Consider the following 25,493-nt stretch of genomic DNA (forward strand, 5'->3'; position numbering starts at 1 on the left):
ATGCAAGTTTTCTATTGCCTGCATGCAAGAAAAATAGGAGGTGATAAGAAAACCTTCGTTGTGGTATTTCACATACAGTTAATATTGTATGTTTTAAATGTTTGTTAGTTCAGGAACATTCTTGTAAAATAAGACGGTGTAATAGGAAAAAATGTTTCAAACCTGTATGTATATAGAATTGCACTAAAATGTTTTAACTGAGGAAATAGATTAACCTATGAATATTTTCTTTAATTTTTAAGGTAAGTATTTGTTGTAGTACGTGTTTTAATGACTAGTTAAAATAGTAAATAATTTTTGATATTTGATAAAACATTAGACAATAGATATCATCTATCAAGTATTTAACTCCTGCTATTTGTGTTTTAACAATATTGTCCAGAAGTAAAATTTTATGGACACTTAATCCAGTATGCTACTACTATTTGTGCCTTGTAAGATGCTACATCATAGAATGCACATCCTAATTTTCGAAGGATAATTCTAAGAAAAAAATATTTTGACTCAGCAACCAACACCTTGATGTAACCTTGACTTTTTTCAATCTGCTTAGTAAATACAGTCAAATACATCATATTCTTCACAGTATGTCGACAGTATTAGTTAAATTAAACATTTTATGCTATTGAAAGCTTGTAATCGGTAAATAATGAGATTATGATCTATATGAGAAGCCATTTTGAGTAGACCCTGAGCTAACCTCATCACATTTGTCTTGGAAGATGCATGGGATTTTGAAGGTATTTTTAAAGAAAAAAGTGTGTTTTTCAAGGCATACAATATGGTAATTATATAGTATTTTGTGCCACAGAAAATACGGTCAATAAAGACATAACTAAATCAGTATAAGAATATAATGCTTAAAAATTTTTATAACAGCTTGTGAAACAGGTCTTTAGTTTTTATATGTTATCAAGGATGTTTTGTTAAATATCAACCTTGTTAAGTATTGGTATTCCTTAAAAGATGTTGGTATGATACTTTTCACAGTTTCCAAAGGTTGTTCACATTGCTTACTTCACATGAGTAGGATAGAGTTTTCTTTTATTTTGTATATTTGTTATATCTAAACATTTTGGGCATTTAAAAATTTAGGTTATTAAACATGGGCATGAGCTAAATATGTCACTAAAAGTGAAAAGTAACTTAAAAGCAAGTTTCTTGTTTCCAAATCCTAATCACACAGACAGTCCAGCAGAAAGTCCACGCAATATGTCACCTAGTCAGCATTTACCTTCATCTGCAAGTAAGAGGTATGTAAAATATAATGGAATTGTAAAACTTACCTTGACAGAAAAAATTATAAACATACTTTTATTAGTTTTAAGGTTTTGAGGAAGTTTAATATTGTTTAAGTATTAATATTTTTGAACTACAAAAGATGTGTTTGTAAAACTAATTGTTTGTGATACTGCACTACATTTGATCCACACTCACCATGTTTGTAAGACTAATTGTTTGTGATACTGCACTACATTTGATCCACACTCACCATGTTTGTAAAACTAATTGTTTGTGATACTGCACTACATTTGATCCACACTCACCATGTTTGTAACACTAATTGTTTGTGATACTGCACTACATTTGATCCACACTCACCATGTTTGTAAGACTAATTGTTTGTGATACTGCACTACATTTGATCCACACTCACCATGTTTGTAAGACTAATTGTTTGTGATACTGCACTACATTTGATCCACACTCACCATGTTTGTAAGACTAATTGTTTGTGATACTGCACTACATTTGATCCACACTCACCATGTTTGTAAGACTAATTGTTTGTGATACTGCACTACATTTGATCCACACTCACCATGTTTGTAAGACTAATTGTTTGTGATACTGCACTACATTTGATCCACACTCACCATGTTTGTAAGACTAATTGTTTGTGATACTGCACTACATTTGATCCACACTCACCATGTTTGTAAGACTAATTGTTTGTGATACTGCACTACATTTGATCCACACTCACCATGTTTGTAAGACTAATTGTTTGTGATACTGCACTACATTTGATCCACACTCACCATGTTTGTAAGACTAATTGTTTGTGATACTGCACTACATTTGATCCACACTCACCATGTTTGTAAGACTAATTGTTTGTGATACTGCACTACATTTGATCCACAAACACCATGTTTGTAAGACTAATTGTTTGTGATACTGCACTACATTTGATCCACACTCACATGTGTGTAAGACTAATTGTTTGTGATACTGCACTACATTTGATGCACTACATTTGATCCACACTCACCATGTTTGTAAGACTAATTGTTTGTGATACTGCACTACATTTGATCCACACTCACCATGTTTGTAAGACTAATTGTTTGTGATACTGCACTACATTTGATCCACACTCACCATGTTTGTAAGACTAATTGTTTGTGATACTGCACTACATTTGATCCAACTCACCATGTTTGTAAGACTAATTGTTTGTGATACTGCACTACATTTGATCCACACTCACCATGTTTGTAAGACTAATTGTTTGTGATACTGCACTACATTTGATTCACACTCACATGTGTGTAAGACTAATTGTTTGTGATACTGCACTACATTTGATCCACACTCACCATGTTTGTAAGACTAATTGTTTGTGATACTGCACTACATTTGATCCACACTCACCATGTTTGTAAGACTAATTGTTTGTGATACTGCACTACATTTGATCCACACTCACCATGTTTGTAAGACTAATTGTTTGTGATACTGCACTACATTTGCTCCACACTCACATGTGTGTAAACTTAACATCGGGTTAAACTAACTATTTTTCAGTAATTTGGGTTGAAACTGTGAATTTATGTTTGGATTTAACCATACATAATACATAGTCTGTTGGACATTTTATTCAAGTTCAGTGTTGTTCACTCGTCTGTTATTAATTCTTTAACTCTTAGTAGATTGAGTAGTAAAACTGTTAAGAAAAAAGCAAAGAGTTCTTTGATAGTGACAACTAGTTTTGTGTAATTTACTTATCTGCTTAGCATTATAATTAAACTGTAGTTAAAAGGATATGAAAAGCTATGAAAAAAAGAATAAAATAATTTACATGATAAAATATAGGTAATTAAAATAAATAAACACTTAAACAACAAATATCTGTGTTGAATATTTATAACATCAATGTTCAGACCTAACCTTTCTTTTTGATTTAAAACTTTCTGCCATCTGATGAAGGAGGACTTAGGCCTCAGTCATTCAGTTACAAGTAAACTAATCAACACTGCCATCTACTGATCAGTAGTTAGTGTGATATTATAGTAATATAGAAATAAAAATAATTTTAATTACACCATTCTTTACCAATCCTTTTTACTGGATTGATTTCAGTCAACTGCTGAGTATTAATAAACACCATGCTACAGTATTTTGTATCTAAACCTGCTGTTTCTTATCTGGTATTTTGTATCTAAACCTGCTGTTTCTTATCTGGTATTTTGTATCTAAACCTGCTGTTTCTTATCTGGTATTTTGTATCTAAACCTGCTGTTTCTTATCTGGTATTTTGTATCTAAACATGCTGTTTCTTATCTGGTATTTTGTATCTAAACATGCTGTTTCTTATCTGGTATTTTGTATCTAAACATGCTGTTTCTTATCTGGTAATTTGTATCTAAACATGCTGTTTTTTATCTGGTATTTTGTATCTAAACCTGCTGTTTCTTATCTGGTATTTTGTATCTAAACATGTTCTTTCTTATTTGGTATTTTGTATCTAAACATGCTGTTTCTTATCTGGTATTTTGTATCTAAACCTGCTGTTTCTTATTTGGTATTTTGTATCTAAACCTGCTGTTTCTTATCTGGTATTTTGTATCTAAATATGCTGTTTCTTATTTGGTATTTTGTATCTAAATATGCTGTTTCTTATTTGGTATTTTGTATCTAAACATGCTGTTTTTTATCTGGTATTTTGTATCTAAACATGCTGTTTCTTATCTGGTAATTTGTATCTAAACATGCTGTTTTTTTATCTGGTATTTTGTATCTAAACATGCTGTTTCTTATCTGGTATTTTGTATCTAAACATGCTGTTTCTTATTTGGTATTTTGTATTTAAACCTGCTGTTTCTTATCTGGTATTTTGTATCTAAACATGCTGTTTCTTATTTGGTATTTTGTATCTAAACCTGCTGTTTCTTATCTGGTATTTTGTATCTAAACCTGCTGTTTCTTATCTGGTATTTTGTATCTAAACCTGCTGTTTCTTATTTGGTATTTTGTATCTAAACCTGCTGTTTCTTATTTGGTATTTTGTATCTAAACCTGCTGTTTCTTATCTGGTATTTTGTATCTAAATATGCTGTTTCTTATTTGGTATTTTGTATCTAAACCTGCTGTTTCTTATCTGGTAATTTGTATCTAAACATGCTGTTTCTTATCTGGTATTTTGTATCTAAACATGCTGTTTCTTATCTGGTGATTTTTGTATCTAAACATGCTGTTTTTTATCTGGTATCTTGTATCTAAACATGCTGTTTCTTATCTGGTAATTTGTATCTAAACATGCTGTTTTTTATCTAAACCTGGTATTTTATTTGTATCTAAAACCTGCTGTTTCTTATCTAAACCTGCTGTTTCTTATTTGGTATTTTGTATCTAAACATGTTCTTTCTTATTTGGTATTTTGTATCTAAACATGCTGTTTTTATCTGGTAATTTGTATCTAAACATGCTGTTTCTTATCTGGTAATTTGTATCTAAACATGCTGTTTCTTATCTGGTAATTTGTATCTAAACATGCTGTTTTTTATCTGGTATTTTGTATCTAAACATGCTGTTTCTTATCTGGTGATTTTTATCTAAACATGCTGTTTTTTATCTGGTATTTTGTATCTAAACATGCTGTTTCTTATCTGGTAATTTGTATCTAAACATGCTGTTTTCTATCTGGTAATTTGTATCTAAACATGCTGTTTCTTATCTGGTAATTTGTATCTAAACATGCTGTTTTCTTATTTGGTAATTTTGTATCTAAACATGCTGTTTCTTATCTGGTATTTTGTATCTAAACATGCTGTTTCTCATTTGATAGTTTGTATCTAAACATGCTGTTTCTTATCTGGTAATTTGTATCTAAACATGCTGTTTCTTGTCTGGTAATTTGTATCTAAACATGCTGTTTCTTATCTGGTATTTTGTATCTAAACCTGCTGTTTCTTATTTGGTATTTTGTATCTAAACATGCTGTTTTTTATCTGGTATTTTGTATCTAAACATGCTGTTTTTTATCTGGTGTTTTGTATCTAAACATGCTGTTTCTTGTCTGGTAATTTGTATCTAAACATGCTGTTTTTTTATCTGGTATTTTGTATCTAAACATGCTGTTTCTTATCTGGTATTTTTTGTATCTAAACATGCTGTTTTTTATCTGGTATTTTGTATCTAAACATGCTGTTTTTTATCTGGTATTTTGTATCTAAACATGCTGTTTCTTATCTGGTAATTTGTATCTAAACATGCTGTTTTTTATCTGGTATTTTGTATCTAAACATGCTGTTTCTTATTTAGTATTTTGTATCTAAACCTGCTGTTTCTTATTTGGTATCTTGTATCTAAACATGCTGTTTCTTATCTGGTAATTTGTATCTAAACATGCTGTTTCTTATCTGGTATTTTGTATCTAAGCATGCTGTTTCTCATTTGATAGTTTGTATCTAAACATGCTGTTTCTTATCTGGTAATTTGTATCTAAACATGCTGTTTCTTGTCTGGTAATTTGTATCTAAACATGCTGTTTCTTATCTGGTATTTTGTATCTAAACCTGCTGTTTCTTATTTGGTATTTTGTATCTAAACATGCTGTTTTTTATCTGGTATTTTGTATCTAAACATGCTGTTTTTTATCTGGTGTTTTGTATCTAAACATGCTGTTTCTTATCTGGTAATTTGTATCTAAACATGCTGTTTTTTATCTGGTATTTTGTATCTAAACATGCTGTTTTTTATCTGGTATTTTGTATCTAAACATGCTGTTTCTTATCTGGTAATTTGTATCTAAACATGCTGTTTTTTATCTGGTATTTTGTATCTAAACATGCTGTTTCTTATTTGGTATTTTGTATCTAAACCTGCTGTTTTTTATCTGGTGTTTTGTATCTAAACATGCTGTTTCTTATCTGGTAATTTGTATCTAAACATGCTGTTTTTATTTGGTATCTGGTATTTTTTGTATCTAAACATGCTGTTTCTTATCTGGTAATTTGTATCTAAGCATGCTGTTTCTTATTTTGTATCTAAACATACTGTATTTTGTATCTAAACATGCTGTTTTTATCTGGTATTTTGTATCTAAACATGCTGTTTCTTATTTGGTATTTTGTATCTAAACATGCTGTTTTTTATCTGGTATTTTGTATCTAAACATGCTGTTTTTTATCTGGTATTTTGTATCTAAACATGCTGTTTCTTATCTGGTAATTTTGTATCTAAACATGCTGTTTTTTATCTGGTATTTTGTATCTAAACATGCTGTTTCTTATCTGGTAATTTGTATCTAAGCATGCTGTTTCTTATTTGGTATTTTGTATCTAAACATGCTGTTTTTTATCTGGTATTTTGTATCTAAACATGCTGTTTCTTATTTAGTATTTTGTATCTAAGCATGCTGTTTCTCATTTGATAGTTTGTATCTAAACATGCTGTTTTTTATCTGGTATTTTGTATCTAAACATGCTGTTTTTTATCTGGTATTTTGTATCTAAACATGCTGTTTCTTATCTGGTGATTTTTATCTAAACATGCTGTTTTTTTTCTGGTATTTTGTATCTAAACATGCTGTTTTTTATGTGGTATTTTGTATCTAAACATGCTGTTTCTTATCTGGTATTTTGTATCTAAACATGCTGTTTTTTTATCTGGTATTTTGTATCTAAACATGCTGTTTTTTTTATCTGGTATTTTGTATCTAAACATGCTGTTTTTTTATCTGGTATTTTGTATCTAAACATGCTGTTTTTTTATTTGGTAGTTTGTATCTAAATATGCAGTGTCTTATCTGGTATTTTGTATCTAAACATGCAGTGTCTTATCTGGTATTTTGTATCTAAACATGCAGTGTCTTATCTGGTATTTTGTATCTAAACATGCAGTGTCTTATCTGGTATTTTGTATCTAAACCTGCTGTTTCTTATTTGGTATTTTGTATTTAAACATGCTGTTTCTTATCTGATATTTTGTATCTAAACATGCTGTTTTTTATCTGGTATTTTGTATCTAAACATGCTGTTTTTTATCTGGTATTTTGTATCTAAACATGCTGTTTTTTTATCTGGTATTTTGTATCTAAACATGCTGTTTTTTATCTGGTATTTTGTATCTAAACATGCTGTTTTTTATTTGGTAGTTTGTATCTAAATATGCAGTGTCTTATCTGGTATTTTGTATCTAAACATGCAGTTTCTTATCCAGTATTTTGTATTCTAAGCTTGCTGTTTCATATGTGGAACTTCAATTTGTGTGCTTATTTTTGGAAGTAAATGGATAAAAAAATTGAATGTCGAAAATCAACAGGTTATTTTGTACATTATACCATTTTCTAATGTATGTGTTAAACATGACATTACACATTTGGGTCAACGTATGTATCAAATTAAGATTGACATTACTTTTATTACTTCATATATTTGTATTAGAACATGCATTATATGTGTCACTTTATATAACTCAAAAACAAGCCAAATCCAAAACAAATTAAACAAAAAACGTTGCATTACCAGAATAGGTCCCAGGGTATAAGCTACAATGTGGGATTATAAAATGTACCTCAGCTTTTGGAGGTGACTGAAGAAGTAGGACCCACATTGCAGTGGGGATACACTGTCTACCAGTCTTAACTTCCAGTTGCCAGTCTTGCATAAAAAATGAAGTAGCAATAGATATGGAATTAGAAATAGAAATTCAGAGAGCGAGATGTGGATGCTGAAGCCCACAATGTCCTTCATCTTTATCACCCTTCACTTCCTGCTGACAGTTGTGGGAAGGTGACTGTTCTCTCAAGTAAAGAATTAATTGAAATAAAAAATAAGGTACTACCATTTGGGGGTAAGTAAGATGAGAACTTACATCTTGGTGTTAGCATTCCAGCCTCTCATCTTACTGGCAAATGGAAGGTAAGACTGGTAGACAGTGTATCCCTCACCTCAATAAGGGTCCTATATCTTCAGTCACCTCAAAACCTAGGTACATTTTATAATCCTACATTGTAGCTTGTACCCTGGGATCTTTTCAGATAATGCAGTGTTTTTTATTTAATTTGTTTTTTGATTTGGCTTGTTTCTGAGTTATAAGAAGCTAATATATTAGTCAGGCGTTAGGATTTGCTGTTTGTAATAAAATCCTTCCTTGTAATTTGCACTTATTGTACTATTTAACTTCATTAAAATGTATTTATTTTCAATAAAATATATGTACACACACATGCATACACATTAACATAGGGGTTACGTGTTACTCTGTCCTCTAGTTCACATTAAGGTAGGTATTATGTATGTTACTGTATGTACATACACACACAGTATAATAGACATTACACTATGTCCTGTTGAGACAAGTATTACACATGTTAACCTACATTTTAAGGCAGTCATTACATTATTATTCTATATATACGTACATATGTCAAGACAGGCATTACACAAAGTTTTTACATGTATACAATTAACATGGCCATTATATGTTACTCTGTGCCCACATTAAATTGTCATGAGTACTAAAAATTGGAAAATTCATACAATTAATAATTAATCAGGTCAACTAAATGAACATTGTGATTAGAACTATAATAAAATGTACATTAATAAATCATTTAGTTGTTCTAATAAGCAAGATGAATTAGTTTAGTGTAAACGGAAGGATCAATAATAGTAGCATAAGGTTTACGTTAAAGTAGGTAGCAGTTTTGTTTTGCATACTGTAATATTACATGTATATATGAGTGTGTTACTATACAGTACAATTAGAATAAAACACTTGAGGTTACTGTGGCATAAGTATCCAATTATATAATCTAAACTGTGATCAGTAATTAAAAACAGTCTAATAAAAAGGGAATTTGTTGATCTATGGATTGCAGCCATAGTTTAACTAGTTTATTAGCTGAGTTGTGTATATTTAAGTTAAAATATTAGAATTAGATTGACTGTTGCCATTTTTTTGGCACAGATGTGATGGACGACGATGGTCGGTTGCTTCCCTACCTTCTTCAGGGTATGGAACTAACACACCAGGAAGTTCAACTGTCTCTGTAAGTAGCTAACACAGTTCAACAACATTGTTTAATTTTATGTGAAAAAGTGAAAAATTAGGTTATTGTTTACAGTTATTTACATAAAAGTAAAAATATAAGATGATTTTTTTGTACAAGTTGTTTTAAGTAAAACAAAAATTTATTAAATCATGAAAAATTTTGCAAAGTTGTTTGGATTTTTTTAAATTTGGTGATACCTAAAATACCACAAATTTTTAGTTTAAAAAGTGTGTTTCAGCTTGAATCTCAACATGACTCAGATTTAACAATATTTTGTTCCTCTTCAAGCTGCTCCCTGCTAGTACAGCTGTATGTCTACGGATTTACCATACTAAAATCAGGGGTTCGATTCCCCTCATTGGACTCAGCAAATATCTCATTGTGGCTTTGCTATAAGAAAACAAACACACTCTTTAAGCTGTGTGTTTATAGTTTGCTGTGATAATGCACATAACCAGTGTTCAAAGTGGAGCATTTTATGTAGCTCCACTTGTGTATCTTGATTAAGAATTCCAAACATTGAAAATTGCTATCATGTGACGAGAACAAAATGTGAAGCTAATGTGGCCTAACTATTCAATTATATCATTGTAAAATCTAAACTGTGATCAGTAATTAAAAAACAGTCTTTAATAAAAGAGAAGTTTGCTGATCTGTAGATTGCATCAATAGTTGAATTTGTTTATTAATTGTCTTGTGAATATTCTGAATTTCCACTTCAAGTGCTGTACATAACTGAAGAAAAAGTTCAAAATTCCCCCTCTCACACCCTGAGGGAGACTCCATCAAAAATAAATTTAAGAAATATCAGAATGTACAAGATATAAAACAATAAAAAGAAAAGAAATAATATTTACCACACAAAAAAATGCGACTGCATCTAAACATTTTCCTCTACTTGTTGAGTCAGTACAACTTTGAATATTGCTGATGCATCGACATACACTACATGGCCCTTCTAATTAGTGGGTTTAGCTATTTCAGCCATACCCATTGCTAACAGGTGGATAAAATAAACCACACAGCTATGCAATCTCCATAGTCAAACATTGGCAGTAGAATGGGTCGTACTGAAGAGCTCAGTGACTTTCAATATGGCACTGTCATAGGATGCCACCTTTCCAACAAGGTACAAGATTGATCTTCAGCTCTAGTCTCTGGAAATGTACTCATAGTTTCACTGTACATTGAAAAGTGAAGAATGGTTTTCTCTTTATTACATGTGCAGTCAACCTCTTTCCTTTTTTAAGTCAGTATTTATAATCAACTCTGTGGTAAATTTTCTGAAATGAACTTGTTATCTGTCAGAAGGGTGTGTTTATAAATGCCAAACCATTAGGAAGAATGAACTAAGTAGAAAAAATAAAAGCATCAGGACTTATTGTATTAATTAATTTTAATATTTCTACTTGAAACATATTATTAGAGTCATTTTTATCATTCTCTATTTTGTTTATGTTTCTATTTTTTTAGTGATTTAGAGCAATTAGTTTTAATACATTTCATTAAAACCTAGTAAAAAGACCAGCTTAGCACTGTTGTGATATTTTAATGAATGTCAGGCCACATCTTTAAGTTTTAACATTTTTCAGTCCGAGTGTTCTTCTCAAGAGAAACTTCACCCTCTTCCAACATGCTACGTTCTTGAGGAGCAGCAACAGACAGTGAGGTTCAGTAGCAGTGAGAGTAATCCACCTTTAGAAGAAGATACCCGCAAGTCTCCACTGATGCGCCCACGATCTCGGAGCTTGAGGTTTTTATATTGGCTTCACAAATTTACCTGTTGTTGTTTTTTCGTTCTAGTCAGTTTTGTAATTAACATAATTTAATGGTGATTTTGCAATCAAGTTGTTAACAGAGTAAGCTAAGTTTTATTATCACTTAAAAGTATGGAAGGAAATATTTAGTAATATTACAAAAATAAAACTGGAAGTTCCTCTTTAATCCTTACGAGTTACAGGTTTATACTGCCAAAATCAGGAAGTTTATTGATTAGTAACGTGTGAAACCTCAGAATAATTATTTCCCTCTAGAAGAGTGTTCAGTTTAGTTAAATAATAAAACTTATTAATTTTGTATTTGTTTTAACAGCAGCCCTATGAGATCATCAGGCTTGGATAATGATATTATTTTAATGAACAGTGTGTACAAAGAAAGATTTCCCAAGGTAGGTAACTAGTTATTTATTGAGAAGGAAAATTGTAAATAGTGTGCTTGTCATCAAAAAACTGTGTTTATCTTTTGTGAAATTGTTAAAAAAAAAAACTGGTGTTTTTTTTTAGCTCTGTGTTAAAGTTTCTTTTAAAGTACATTTTCAATTCTCAGTGTTATAAGTTTAGTGGTTTTATACCATTTTGAAGATATGCTCTATTTTCTGTGATTGGCCTACAGGAAATAAAGTAGGCTTAAGGTAGACCAGTGCTTAATTTATTAGATATGCCATCATCTCTCAAGGAGGTAATTGGCAGCAGTTGAAATTGTAAAATTTATTTATATGCTATCCTGAGCTCTCTGCTTGGTGTTCCTGACTGAAGCATGCCAACCAGACATTTCTAATATGGTAGTTAATTATAAGGCCATGGTTTGTGAATTGGTAACCTTAGCAACTGACACTAACATTGATAATGGAGTAAATTATCTGTTTTATCATGAGTGAACAGTGTGCTTTTGGTAGTGTAATTTATAACAAAGATGGTTATAGCCAACATCTTTTAAGTACAGTAATAATAATAATTAGTTTTACAGCTGGAGTAGAAAGTGGCTCTTGGGATCATCTTATGACACCCACCATCCATTCTCTGCTGAAAAATACTGAACAAGTCAGCAGCCCTGTTGTTATAGAGGAATTCTTAAGAGAATACAGATTGAATCCATGCCATTGTTATAAGCTTTTAAGGATAAACTAATTAAGCTTTCCTCACAGTTTATATTTTCCAGATTTGTTATATCTATAATTTCTTTTATTTTCTATTGCAATTTTTATTGTTGGTAAATAAAGTACAGGAAATTTATTGATCAAAACTTTATTATTCAATATTCATATCTTTAGGCTACCCAACAAATGGAAGAAAAGCTTCAAAACTTCATAAGTAATTCTAAAGAGATTAATCCGGTGATCAGCTCAGATGCTGTAGCTCACTTTGCTCACCACCAAGTAGTAGAAATGGCTCGGGACTGTTTAAAGAAATCTCAGGAGAAGCTTGTATCTTCACGCTGTTTTATGAAATGTCTGAAAATTTAGAAAAGTTACTGAGTGAGGTAATTTCCTACACAAATAATTCTGCCTGTTTGCTATCCAAAATTAGTCTAATGTCTTTACATTACTGTTTCTTCTTTCTGTTACAGTTTGAAAAAGTATTAGTTGTAGTTAGGTTGTTCTTCTGCATATGAATGTTCTGTAGGAATTATCTTCATTGTCTTCGAGAGATGACACATATTAATTAGTGTTGTGGAGCTCATCAAGACATTCTGGTCTTTTGTTATCTCCAACACTAAAGTTGTTTTGGTAATATATTCTGCTGTCTCTTTGAAGAGATGAATTCTTTAATGCTTTTATAATTTTATGAAGCCATTTCATAGAGATAGATAATTAATTGGCTTGTTTGTACTTGTTTTATACATTAAGGATGAATTTTTATATTTACATTAATGGGCAGTAATAGAACTACACATTTATCTTGGCCACAACATGCACATTAGTAACAGGGTTTTGTTTTTTTTCTTAGTTTTTGATAAATTATGTGGACAAATGACATCAGAGTTATTTGAAAAAAAAAAACAATTCTCCACATTTAAGAAAGTAATCACATTTTAGTTTTAGTGACATGAAATACTGATGTATTTTTTTGTATTTAAATAAATCCAAGGAAGTATAAGTCAATTGATTTTGTTTAACTAGCAAGTGACATGAAATACTGATGTATTTTTTGTATTTAAATAAATCCAAGGAAGTATAAGTCAATTGATTTTGTTTAACTAGCAAGTACAGTGTACAAACTAATGTGTGGCATGTGTGTGTCTGTGTGAATATATATATATTTATTTATTTATTGGACATCAATTCAGAATTGGACTATTGGAATGCCATTCAGAAATATTATGATGCAAACCTTTCCTATTGTTCTGGCAATTAATTTCAGTCTTGACACCAGATGGATACAGAATTATATGGTGTTTACTTACAAAGTGGAAGCTTAATTTTGTAATAATATTGTACTTAAATTGTAAAAAGGTTTAAGTTTGTTTTTTACTTATGTTTCTCCTGTCACTATTTGGATATTTTTTTTTATATCAACAGTGCCAAGAGAAGTCACCTTTAGCAGCTCAGCATTTGCAAAGGTTAATAAAGAAATTATTGGTTATTATTTCTCGTCCAGCACGTCTTTTGGAATGCCTCGTGAGTTCAAAATTATTGTTTAATAGCTTTTGTTTATTGTTCCTAATACATATAAAAATGATATTCCAGTTATATTAATTTTATATTAGCAGCTCAGCATTTGCAAAGGTTAATAAAGAAATTATTGGTTATTATTTCTCGTCCAGCACGTCTTTTGGAATGCCTCGTGAGTTCAAAATTATTGTTTAATAGCCTTTGTTTATTGTTCCTAATACATATAAAAATGATATTCCAGTTATATTAATTTTGAAAGCTGTGACGTTATTTTAATGTGGATACATTAGGTGTTTTTTGAGACAAATTAATATTTTCACTCAACATCATTCTGGCAACCAAAATTCATAAGTTTCAAAACCATAATTAAAATTTTACACCAATGTAAATTGGTTTCATGAGATACAAATATGTTAACCCAATGTGCATAGATAGGGGTCAAATTGTGCAAGTTGCAACCTTTTACAGAATGCCATTCATCGTGATGTTATGTATTTTAAGTCAGAGTTATCAAGTATTTATTTTACCCTGCATTTTGATTTAGAGACAGTTCTGGTAGAGTTTGTACCAGATACAGATGCTTTTAGAGACTCTAGGTGTTGTGGAAAGTACAAAATGAACAAACCTATTTTTATTCACATGAACACTGCCTTTCATTCCGACTTGCCAGTGTCTAAGTTGGACATAGCTTGAGTAAAAGTACTTTTCTAACTCATCTGATATTTTTGTACAATAGATTTATACATTTCACTGAAAGCTTTCCACATTTCATGTAGATTCACATAATAAAATTGGAATTATAGTGAATATCCCTTCTTGAATATGCAGCCAGTACAGTGGACCAAGCTCATACACATTAAATTAAATGACACAGACTGAAGGAAGTACAACAGTCCAAATGTTTATGTTTATACATCATAAGTGATCCTGTAAACAATTTAACTATTCCAGGGATACTAAGTACTTATTATACATTACAACTAAAACAACAAAACAGATATTCACATCAAATAAGTTTTGTTTTGGGAAAATGGTTCTTTTTGTTCTGGGCAAATTTAATTCAAATCTACAGAGAAAATAGTTTTGTAAGTTGAACATAAGTTCTTGAAAGATTCATTTCTTGTTTTGATCCAAGTGATTAAAATTTTTTTTTACTTCATTTAGCATCATATATAAACATGTACACAAAGTGGAACTTTGATTACTATAACAATTGTAAGCTACAAAAAAGGAGTAATTCCAAAAAAGCAAATGACCAACTGGGTAGACTACTTTTAGCAGTGAGTGTAGGAGAATGTATTAACTAGACTACATTTACAAGTAGGGAACTGATGTGAAAGTGATAGAAATGCCTTCTAATTGTCCTAAATGCAGGAGTTTGATCCAGAAGATTTTTATCGGCTACTTGAAGCTGCAGAAGGACAAGCCAAGGTCCTCAAGGTGTAAACACAGATATTCCACAATACATAATCAGTAAGTTAGGACTGAACAGAGATCCTCTCTCAGGTAATTATCCTTCACTTCTGAAAAATTAATAAGGTTTAGTTCTTATACTGCTTATATTAAATTATGGTTATTTCCAAGTTAGAATTTTTACATTTGCATATTATTTCAACTGTCTTGATGTCCAATAAAAATCAATTGATGAATTTTTTTCCTTGTTCTGTAATCGTAGAACTCTCTAGCCATGATATAGCAGGTCATAGAATAGCTCTGAGATTTTTTCAAATACAGATGTTTAGCTCATAGCTCTGTCATTTTTTGACTGATTTGATATCTAGTTTGAAGTTTTGGACTCAGGAGGTCAAACCTTTTTGATTGATGAATTTGACTTTGCCAAAAGTCTGACAGATTAATTTACTCTAATTCTGCCTGAAAGAATTTCAGGTTATGTGGCTGTTGAAAATTCCCTCTTGTTTTTTAAGTAATGATATAATTTACATCACAAAAGGAAATAAGTCCTATAGAAAACTAGTTGTCAGTTGCTACATATTGACTGTCTCCTCAAGGAATAAGAAAAGACGATACTTAATTATATAAAATATTTACTTCTGATTTTACATTATCTCTTTCTCCTTTTCAGCACATTAAGTCTTGACTTTTTTCAGTACTGTGTATTAGTACATGAAACTTCCAAATTCTGTGAATTATGGGTCACGTAAGGTGCAGTGTTAAAGTGGATTCTGCACTTGTTATGTTGGTCTGATAAAAATTTGCTTCTTATCAAGCCTGAGAGTTTTAAAGATTATTATTTTACAATTGCTATGTTTGTCCAATCACAGTATTTGTAGCCTGTTTCAGTATCCAGTGTTACCTTCATGTAAATGCACTGGGACCCCATATACCAGCTGCTACCACAAGATTCCTGTCAGCAATATAACAGATCCACAGTTTTTTTTATTTTCATTGTACCTTTATCCAGTAAAGCTCCTTTACTTACTTACATTTAAGAGTTTTTATACCATGTACTTATAACGTCCTTTAATCTTCGTAGTTTCATTAGGCCTATTCACCCTTGTTTTTTTTTTTAATTATTAAATGTTACCACTGTAGGGTTTTGTCCATAATCGTCTGTAATGATAAGAATGGTATTAAAATGTCACCAGAAGGTTCTATCCCACAATATTTTTCCTCTGTTTGATTATTTACAGATGGAAAATTTAATCAAAAAATAAACAAAATGATTACTTATTGTGTGTGTGGCAGTGAACTGCCAGCCAAAATTAAATTAAAAAGCAAATTAATCAAACCTGTCAGTAATTACCACAGTTTGGTTTAAAGCTTATTATTCTTACCACATTTATCAACTTTTCAACACTACTTGCATTATAAAAGTGGTGTTTTTTACTAGGTTTTTGTCTATTAGATTTTTTTCTGTTGGTATACTTAACAATATATATATATGATATAAATTTTTACTAAATAAAAAAAAATCTCTACCAGACATACAAACTGAATGACATTCTTTGATATAATGTTTTTTCTAGATTTCTCAGTTGACGAAGCTATAGGAGAGCATCATGAAATGAATTCTCTTGAGTCTAACTTTTCTTTAGAGGTAAGAACATAACAGCATTATTTTTGTCCTTACAATGATTGTATACTGTTAGAAACCAATATAAAACTATTTTACACCTTATTGCAAAACTTTGTGCTGATCTTTTCAAGTTTTCCAGTTCATATTAAATCTTTATTGTACTCTATGTAAATATTTCTAGATATACAGACATACTATTTTAATTTATTTGTTTTTTCAATAAAGCTCCAGTTCCTTGTCTATTTCTCCCATCACACCAAGCATTCTTATCCTTTCAGCCACGGGGGTGTTATAATATGATGGTCAGTTCCACTATTCACTGGTAAAAGAGTAGCCTAAGATTTGGTGATGGCTGGTGATGACAAGCTGCCTTCTCTCTAGTCTTACACTACTAAATTAGGGAAGGCTAGTGCAGTTATCCCTCATGTAGCTGTGCGTGAAATTGAGAAACTAAAACAAAATCCTTGTGTATTTATGTAAATAGTTGACACACATAGAAATGTAGTTATGAATTTTATTTGTAAAATAATATAGAAGTCTGTCTTATTATGGAATAAAAGTATTTTTTAAAACAACATCCTGGAAAAAAAATTGCTGCTTTGTTTGGCAAGGATGTTTTGAGCCAGTAATTCACCTGTATGATGTCTTGAATGACCTCATGCCTGAAATTTGTCTGTTGAAGTTAAGATTCAACTAATGCAAGTTTTTCATCCTGAATTTTGAAACATCCATCATCTGTCTTTGAGAGAATTCATTTATTTCCTTTTTTAGATTTTTAAATTAAACAGTGTACCCAGAATCTTAACTTTTGTGTTCAATGTCTTATTTAAAAGGGTAAATTGTTGTTTTATGGAATTACTTATTTTTGGTCTCTACGTTTTTGATCTCTTTTCTCCCAACTTACTGTTTTTAAGACAACTTCTAGTTCAAATAACAAGGCCAAACCTCCCTCGGAAGAAGATTTTGAAATGATAAAACTAATTAGCAATGGAGCTTATGGGTGAGTTTCCAATTAATAATTAGGATTACTAATTGTTTAACTGTATCCCTGTTTCAAATACTTAACTATCAGTTTTTGTTTTTTCATTATATGAATCAGTGGGTGGATAGATAGAAATTTATGTATTCTTAATGATTTATGCCTTAAAATCTGTTACTGTTTATTAAACATCTATGGTTCACAGATAATTTAGTTTATCCTAAAATTCTTCTTTGTAATGTTATTCAGGACAGTCACTAATACATTTCTGAGATAAAAAGTTAATTTATCAGTAGTGACATACCAGTGTTCCCCTTTATTTTTATTTGAAGATATAAAAAGTTGTAAAACCAATGTAAAATTTGTTGCAGCTGTTACTATAACATATTAATTTCACTTCTAGTGATAAAAAGTATGCTTACGTATTTGATAGGACATTTGAAATTTCTTCATATCATCATATTGTTTTTTTAGTATTTCACAGCTATTTGCAAAATATATATATGTATGTAATCATATTCATGTACAGATCTGCAGATAAATTTTACCTGTACTGTTTTTGTGTATTTTCAAATTTTGAGTATAAATAATTTTAGAATATCTAATCTTTTGTAGCAATATGTAATTAATAAATAAGTAATTTAATATGATGTGAGAAATATTTTTAATCAATATATATGTAAATATTTAGTGATTGTTAATTTATTAAGCAAGCTTTTATTTCAAATATACTAGACAAAAAGTGCTTTTTTTATGTATACATAGGCCTGACATGGCCAAGCGTGTTAAGGCGTGCGACTCATAATCTGAGGGTTGCAGGTTCCCATCCCTGTCGCGCCAAACATGCTTGCCCTTTCAGCCGTGGGGGTGTTATAATGTGACGGTCAATTCTACTATTCATTGGTAAAAGAGTAGCCCAAGAGTTGACGGTTGGTGGTGATAACTAGCTGCCTTCCCTCTAGTCTTACACTACTAAATTAGGGACGGCTAGCACAGATAGCCCTCGAGTAGCTTTGTGCGAAATTAAGAAAAAAAAAATCTGTGTATACACATTTGTAATTGAAACAAGTTTTAATTCGTTAATTTAGTCAGTATTATCGAAAAAACTTATGATAATTTTCTTTGCATGTAAAAGTTACTTCCACATACTTTATATATGAATATATATGTATATATTCAAAGTATTGGCCATCATATGAAATATCATGTCATGTTTCTACCTTTTTTTTCAGTGCTGTGTATCTAGTTAGGCATAAGACAAGTAGACAGAGATTTGCTATGAAGAAGATAAACAAACAGAATCTTGTGCTTAGAAACCAGAGGGAGCAAGTATATGCTGAAAGAGATATCATGACTTTTACAAATAATCCATTTGTGGTTTGCATGTTCTGTACTTTTGAAACAAAGGTGATTACCACTCTCCAGTTTATATTTATTTTCCAATATAGTGCTTTCTAAATCACACAACATTGAAATAATAGAATAATAATAATAAATGTGTGTGCATCACATTGAACAATTGCAAACTGTTTAACTTTGTTTTGAAAATGAACATGAGTAACAAATGGGAAATAAAACATGTAAGTCATGGTGGTATGTGCAAGCAATCACTTGGTAGATCATATATAGCTGAAGGCTATACTGTGTTATTATGGTTTGTTAAGTTCACCATGTATGCATTCATTGTCTCCTATCTGGAAAATATATAGGATGATGTGCTCAGTTTTTTGCTTGAACTAATACCTTATGGAGGTCTAATCATACACTTCACATTACATTATCACTAGATTGACATTTTAACATGGTACAAGCAATATCAGCCAATTATATTCAGCTTACCTCTTATACCTAATGGTAATATTTTGTAGAGATATTTAACACTTTTTCCAGCATAACACTTATTGGCTTTATAGTGTTCTCAAATACTCAGATTTCTCTTCAGGAGTCATAGGATAAAAACCATAAAATAAAAAGAGGTTTCCGTAGGAAATGTATCACCACACAAGAATCTGAAAGAAGCTGTAAACAATATAGAACACAGTGAAACAGCCTTTATTTCAATCAAAGCCAAAGATAAGCATATCTTCAGGGCAACAAACTGTAGAATTTATGGTATTTCAAATATAGTTGCAGTAATGCATATCGATAAAATCAGTATCTGTTAAGATCTGTTCCAGAGTGGAAAATATCTAGCAGTATATATGAAAAATAATTGTCCCATTATTCTCAAGGATCAGACACTACTCGTGTGATTAATGGCCACTCTCCATACAAATAGTGGATGTTATATTCTTCATATATCATTTGACCTGTAAATGGAAAAAAACTTTATACAAGCTGGACTTTCCATTCCCTGCATGGGTGTCCAAATTACTTGAAATAGGTATTTTTAAACAGAAAGAAATTACTCTTAAGAAAATTTATTTTAAAATTCAGTTCTCATTTTAACTTTTGTCTAAGTCTTTGATTTTCAAAACAAAATCACAAATTAAATTAAAGCTTCTTGCCATACCACATTGAAAAATTATAGTGATGAGCTTACAGTTATAATCTTTGTCCTCTCTCTTTTTTTCCCTTCAGTTTCTTCAAAATTTTTGCTTCAAACTTTACTTTTCTTTCTTTCTGTGACTGCTTTATCCTCCCATCTGCTTTTCTTACCTATCCCCTGCTGGTACAGTGGTAAGTCTATGGATTTACAGTGCTAAAATCATGAGCATGATTACCCCGTGGATTCGACAGGTAACTCGATGTGGCTTTGCTATAAGAAAACACACACACTTTTCTAACTCTATCAGCTTTTTACTGCTCTTTTGTTCTGTGATTCATTTCTTCTCCTTTTGCTATTATTACAGCCTTTGAACTTTTTTTCTAAAGAGATTCTGATGTTGCTTTTTACAGCATTTTAAAGGTTAAACATACATATTGCCTTTCTCCTAAATGGTCATTAATCAAATGAGATCTTAAAGTCAGTTACATTGAATTTTATATCAGTTATTTCCTAAAGAAGTGACCAATTTTTTATCAGCTATCAGCTTCTTGCACAGTTTCCTGCTAGGGAAGTGACCAATGTTTTATATCAGCTCCATGCACAGTTCCCTGCTAGGGAAGTGACCAATGTTTTATATCAGCTCCATGCACAGTTCCCTGCTAGAAAAGTGACCAATGTTTTATATCAGCTCCATGCACAGTTCCCTGCTAGAAAAGTGTTTTATATCAGCTCCATGCACAGTTCCAATGTTTTATATCAGCTCCATGCACAGTTCCCTGCTAGAAAAGTGACCAATGTTTTATATCAGCTCCATGCACAGTTCCCTGCTAGAAAAGTGACCAATGTTTTATATCAGCTCCATGCACAGTTCCCTGCTAGAAAAGTGACTAGCATAATTACATACAGAGCATTAGTTCATCAGCTACTCGTGTTTATTATGTTTGTTACAGTTACACCTTTAAAAATAGCACAACATTAGTTGGCTACATTCTATTTCAAATGAAAGTTTTTAATGGCCAAAGTCTCTTTTATTCCCAAAACAAAGTAATTTTTGATATTACAATAATTTTATACTTCATGGTCATTAACAGAATACCACCGAAATTTAAAACACTAATCAGCAATTCTGCCAAATACCAAATTACTCCAAGACTGCAGCAAAGTACCTTCTACCAATCTTTTTAAAACCAAGAGCAATGGTACATGTAGATGAAGTTGGAATGATTTGTCTTACCCATTTTGTGTTTAAGCATAAATAATAATTTCTTATTCGAATGATAGATATTAATATAAACCTTAAAAACTGAGGATAAAAACTAGACTACACTTGCTGATAGACACTGCACAGTAAAATATTGACTCATTTCTTTTTTCTCTACATATTTACTAGTAACTTTATATTGCATTATATAAAGAATCCTTTTTGGTATGTTTTATACCTACACTTTAGGGGTGGAAGCTCTATGGATGTGCATTCCTTGACTGTGATTATATTTTAAACATTAAACATAAACCTGAAAACACCACAGTGAGCCTCACATTGAAAAAGAGAAATATATTTGATCATTAGCAAAATTAACCTAGAAAAATCATTCTGTTACAATAAAGTTTCATAAACTTTCAAGATTCTTTTACAGTAGAATTTCCTACCATTTAAAGGAAAGGAATGGGAAGGAGTGTTACAGTATTATAGGAAAATACAGAAATAGGTTACATGTTGCAAGTTGTTTGGAAAAATCAAATGTGTGCTTTTTGCTGGGATCTTGGTGGTAATACTGACCCCTTCATGTTACTTCTTGGTACTGTAAGAGTCACCATGCCAAGTTTGGTAGCAATTGGTCAAATCTTGTGCTGGGTGTTAGTAGACAAACAAACATACAATTTTACTTTTATGAGTATATATTAGATGGGGTCCAACAACCATTATAACTTTCCTTGTGTCAGCCTGTATCACTATGTCATGTTGTAAGGATTTGGTAGTTTTCTGAAATTAGATATGAAATTATATACCCCTTGTTATCACATATTAAAATTTGGTGCTGATTGATCAAGAAATGTGGAAGTGTACAAGGAACAGACACACACACACACATATTGATGTTTATGTAGATTAGATGGGGGTTCCAACCCCCAATGATCTTCCTCATGTTATCCTGTATCACTATATCAAGTTGAACTGATTTGGTAGTTTGTTGAAAATAAGATGGGGGTCCACCACCATCCCCTGGAAATTTTGGCCATTCCATGTTACTTCTGGGGTCTGTAGGAGTCATCATGCCAAGTTTAGTGGAGATCAGTCAAATGATATGAATTTGTGGGCAAATGTACAATTTTGCTTTTATGTATATAGGAGATTTCAGGTTTTCTATTTGGACTGTCTTCCTGGTTTTAGCTTTGTTAGCATACTTTAACTTGGGTATTTTCAAAATTGAAATGTACTGCAATTAAACCATGTGGGTTATTATAACTGTAGTCAAGGGTTTGAATTGGACAAAATTTGATGATATTGCATCAGTGTGTTTCCATGACAACCAAGAAAATTTCAGCCATTATAATTTCTATGTGCCAGCTGTACCAGATATGAATCGAGAGTATACCCAATTCAATTATTTTACTTATCATCATTTCTACCAGCCTAACCTCAAGTATAATTTAATTATTTTACACCAAAATTTATCAGTGTGACAGATGGACAGACAGAGTTTTGACCCCTTTATGTTCCTTCTGGATACCCTAGGAATCACCACCCTGAGCTTGGTGGAGATTTGTCAAATTGGATGTTAGGGGTTAGTGGACAAAATACAATAAATTTCACTTATAGATAAACAGGTAAAATTATAGAAACCTTATAATCCAAATGCTTTAAAACAGCTTTTTGAAAGTGCTCAAGTCACAAGTTTTGTATTGTTTTATATTAAGAATTTTTGGACATATGTGTTTTTTTGCAACATTGAGTTTATTTTTATATAGTATGTTCCACTTTACAGGAGTCTTTCCCAAGAAAAAGTGCATATGATACCCTTGTTGAATGAACCAATTCAGTTGGTATCTGGGGTAAAAGGAACATAGTGGCTTTCTTAATTAAGGAACATTTCTGTAATACATTTTTGTACACAGTAGGTGAAGAAACATTGAAAAATGTTATAGTAAATAAGGGGCAAGAAGCAGTCACATAATTATCGTGAATGATTTGTGAAAAATTAAGGCAACATTTTGTGTAATTATTGTGTAAAAATAGTTGAGTGTTTTTTAATTATTTTGAAAAATGTAGTCAAAAGTCATGCAGTATTTAGTTTTTTGCAACATTTTAAAAGAAAAATTAATATGAGAGTTTATATTAATCAAATGTTTTGTCTTCCTTGTTTTAGTTACTACATTTCTATATAAGCCCATAGTGGTCGTTTTGTAATAACTTTAAAGGTCATGTTTGATGTAATTTTTACACATTAAATACTTAGTTGTATCGTATCCTAACTCTTAGTTTTATTTTATATTTTCAAGTAGTGAAACGTATTTATCAAAATGTGCTTAAGTTTATTTTCCTAATAAATTTTAGTGATACGATTGTACATTGTATTTAAGAATGCTTATGAAACAAAGTGTTGTTATTGGTTTTATATTCTCTAAAACATTGCTTTATAAGTTGGGATGACTCTTGACAGAAGTATTTATATTTAAATAATTCTTGGTCCTACACCAGATGTAATCAAATGATATTTTAACTTAAATTTTTGCGTCATGACCTAGTGTGCGTGTCTTTAAAAAATTTTGAATAAATTTAATATATTGAATAATTAAATGATTTTATTTCAAGCATCTGTGATTTTTTTTCTGACATAGAATTTTTGTTCCTATGTAGAAACATTTGTGTATGGTTATGTAGTACGTAGAAGGTGGAGACTGTGCTACATTACTGAAAAACATGGGACCATTACCTGTTGATATGGCGAGATTTTATTTTGCTGAAACTGTGTTGGCTGTAGAGTACTTGCATAGCTATGGAATTGTTCACAGAGACCTGAAACCAGACAAGTGAGTATGTTTTCTATTAATATGATTGTCTAACTGTAAGCTAAATGTTTAAATTATTAGAAAATATGGAGTAATAACTGGTTTAAGTTTGAATGTACATTAACTTCTAGCTTATCTCTCCTTTCTGAAAGTCAGATTGTTAAGAGTGAACTTACCAATACCTGAAACCTAAGCTGTGTGTTCAGAAGATATTAAGATATTAGCATAAACATTTGTAACATAGAAATGCATTATGATTAACAACATTTATAATTTCATTTTTATTTTTGACTGTTATAGAAGAGGAGTTCTATTAATAGTAAACTTGGGAATGTTACGTTTGACTATTTTTGCTCAAACAGTTTTAAACTATGTTGGGGTCATTTTCAACGTGCAAAATAAGGTTTCAGGTGTAAGTAGAAAAGTTTATTTTGTGGTAGTACCTGAATATTTTTCACAGATTTTAAAATTTAAAGCTAACACATTACTTCATGGATAACACAAATAAATTTAGAAGTGAGAACTCCTTTTCTTGTTTTTTTTTCTTTGGAGAGGTTAATTTTCTATTCTCTTTAAATTTCTTTTATATTTTTGTGTTTGTCATTGTAGTGCTTGTACAAAAGTATTGAAACAATATAACAGTTGCTGTTAATTGGTGGTTATATGAAAGTTTTCTCTGTATACATGCAACTTACATACACTGCTGGCCAAAATCTTAAGGCCAATGAACATGAAGAAAAAATATACATTTTGTATTGTTTGACTTAACCACTTATTTGAGTAGAGCTTCAAAAGATGACAATAAGAAAAGGGAAAATAAACTTTTTTTACATTTAATAGAGAAAATGTGTACACTATGAAATTAGCCTTAATACTAGCTGGTCAAAAGTTTAAGACCATACCAAAAAGAAGTCCTAAACAGGGTAGGAAATGCCCAACAAGAGGTCTTAGTAGTGAGTTGCACTTCAGTCAATAAGGATGCTTTCTCCAACATGCCAATGTAGCTAGATGCTGTTTGATGCCCCTGTATAACCTGAAGCTCCATTGTTCCATGGAAGGAGAAAGCACCCCAGATCATGATGAAACATCCTCCACTGTGTCGTGTAGAAAATGTCTCCGGTAGGATATCCTTATCGTGCCAGTAATGTTGGAAGCCATCAGGACCATCCAGGTTAAATTTTCTCTCATCAGAGAACAACACCATCTTCCACTTTTCTGTGTCTCATGTTTGGTGCTTCTCAGCAAAGTCTAACCGAGCTGTTTCATGGTGTGGAAGGAAGCGTGGCCTTTGAAGACGTTTACAGT

At 31.1% G+C, this 25,493-nt stretch overlaps 1 pseudogene across 1 annotated transcript in view; it reads left to right on the plus strand.

Moving 5' to 3' along the window:
- LOC143230006 (microtubule-associated serine/threonine-protein kinase 3-like) overlaps positions 1 to 25,493 on the plus strand; it is a 67,129-nt pseudogene that overhangs the window by 21,955 nt on the left and 19,681 nt on the right. Inside the window, exons 5-15 of the transcript XR_013016179.1 lie at positions 1,187 to 1,253; positions 9,199 to 9,280; positions 10,876 to 11,036; positions 11,375 to 11,450; positions 12,333 to 12,541; positions 13,581 to 13,679; positions 15,048 to 15,179; positions 16,661 to 16,731; positions 17,625 to 17,710; positions 18,922 to 19,096; positions 24,037 to 24,209. The product of XR_013016179.1 is annotated as a microtubule-associated serine/threonine-protein kinase 3-like (transcript). The remainder of the gene's footprint in view (positions 1 to 1,186; positions 1,254 to 9,198; positions 9,281 to 10,875; positions 11,037 to 11,374; positions 11,451 to 12,332; positions 12,542 to 13,580; positions 13,680 to 15,047; positions 15,180 to 16,660; positions 16,732 to 17,624; positions 17,711 to 18,921; positions 19,097 to 24,036; positions 24,210 to 25,493) is intronic.

This window comes from Tachypleus tridentatus, chromosome 1 (assembly GCF_004210375.1).
Source record: "Tachypleus tridentatus isolate NWPU-2018 chromosome 1, ASM421037v1, whole genome shotgun sequence".
Taxonomy (NCBI): Eukaryota; Metazoa; Arthropoda; class Merostomata; order Xiphosura; family Limulidae; genus Tachypleus; species Tachypleus tridentatus.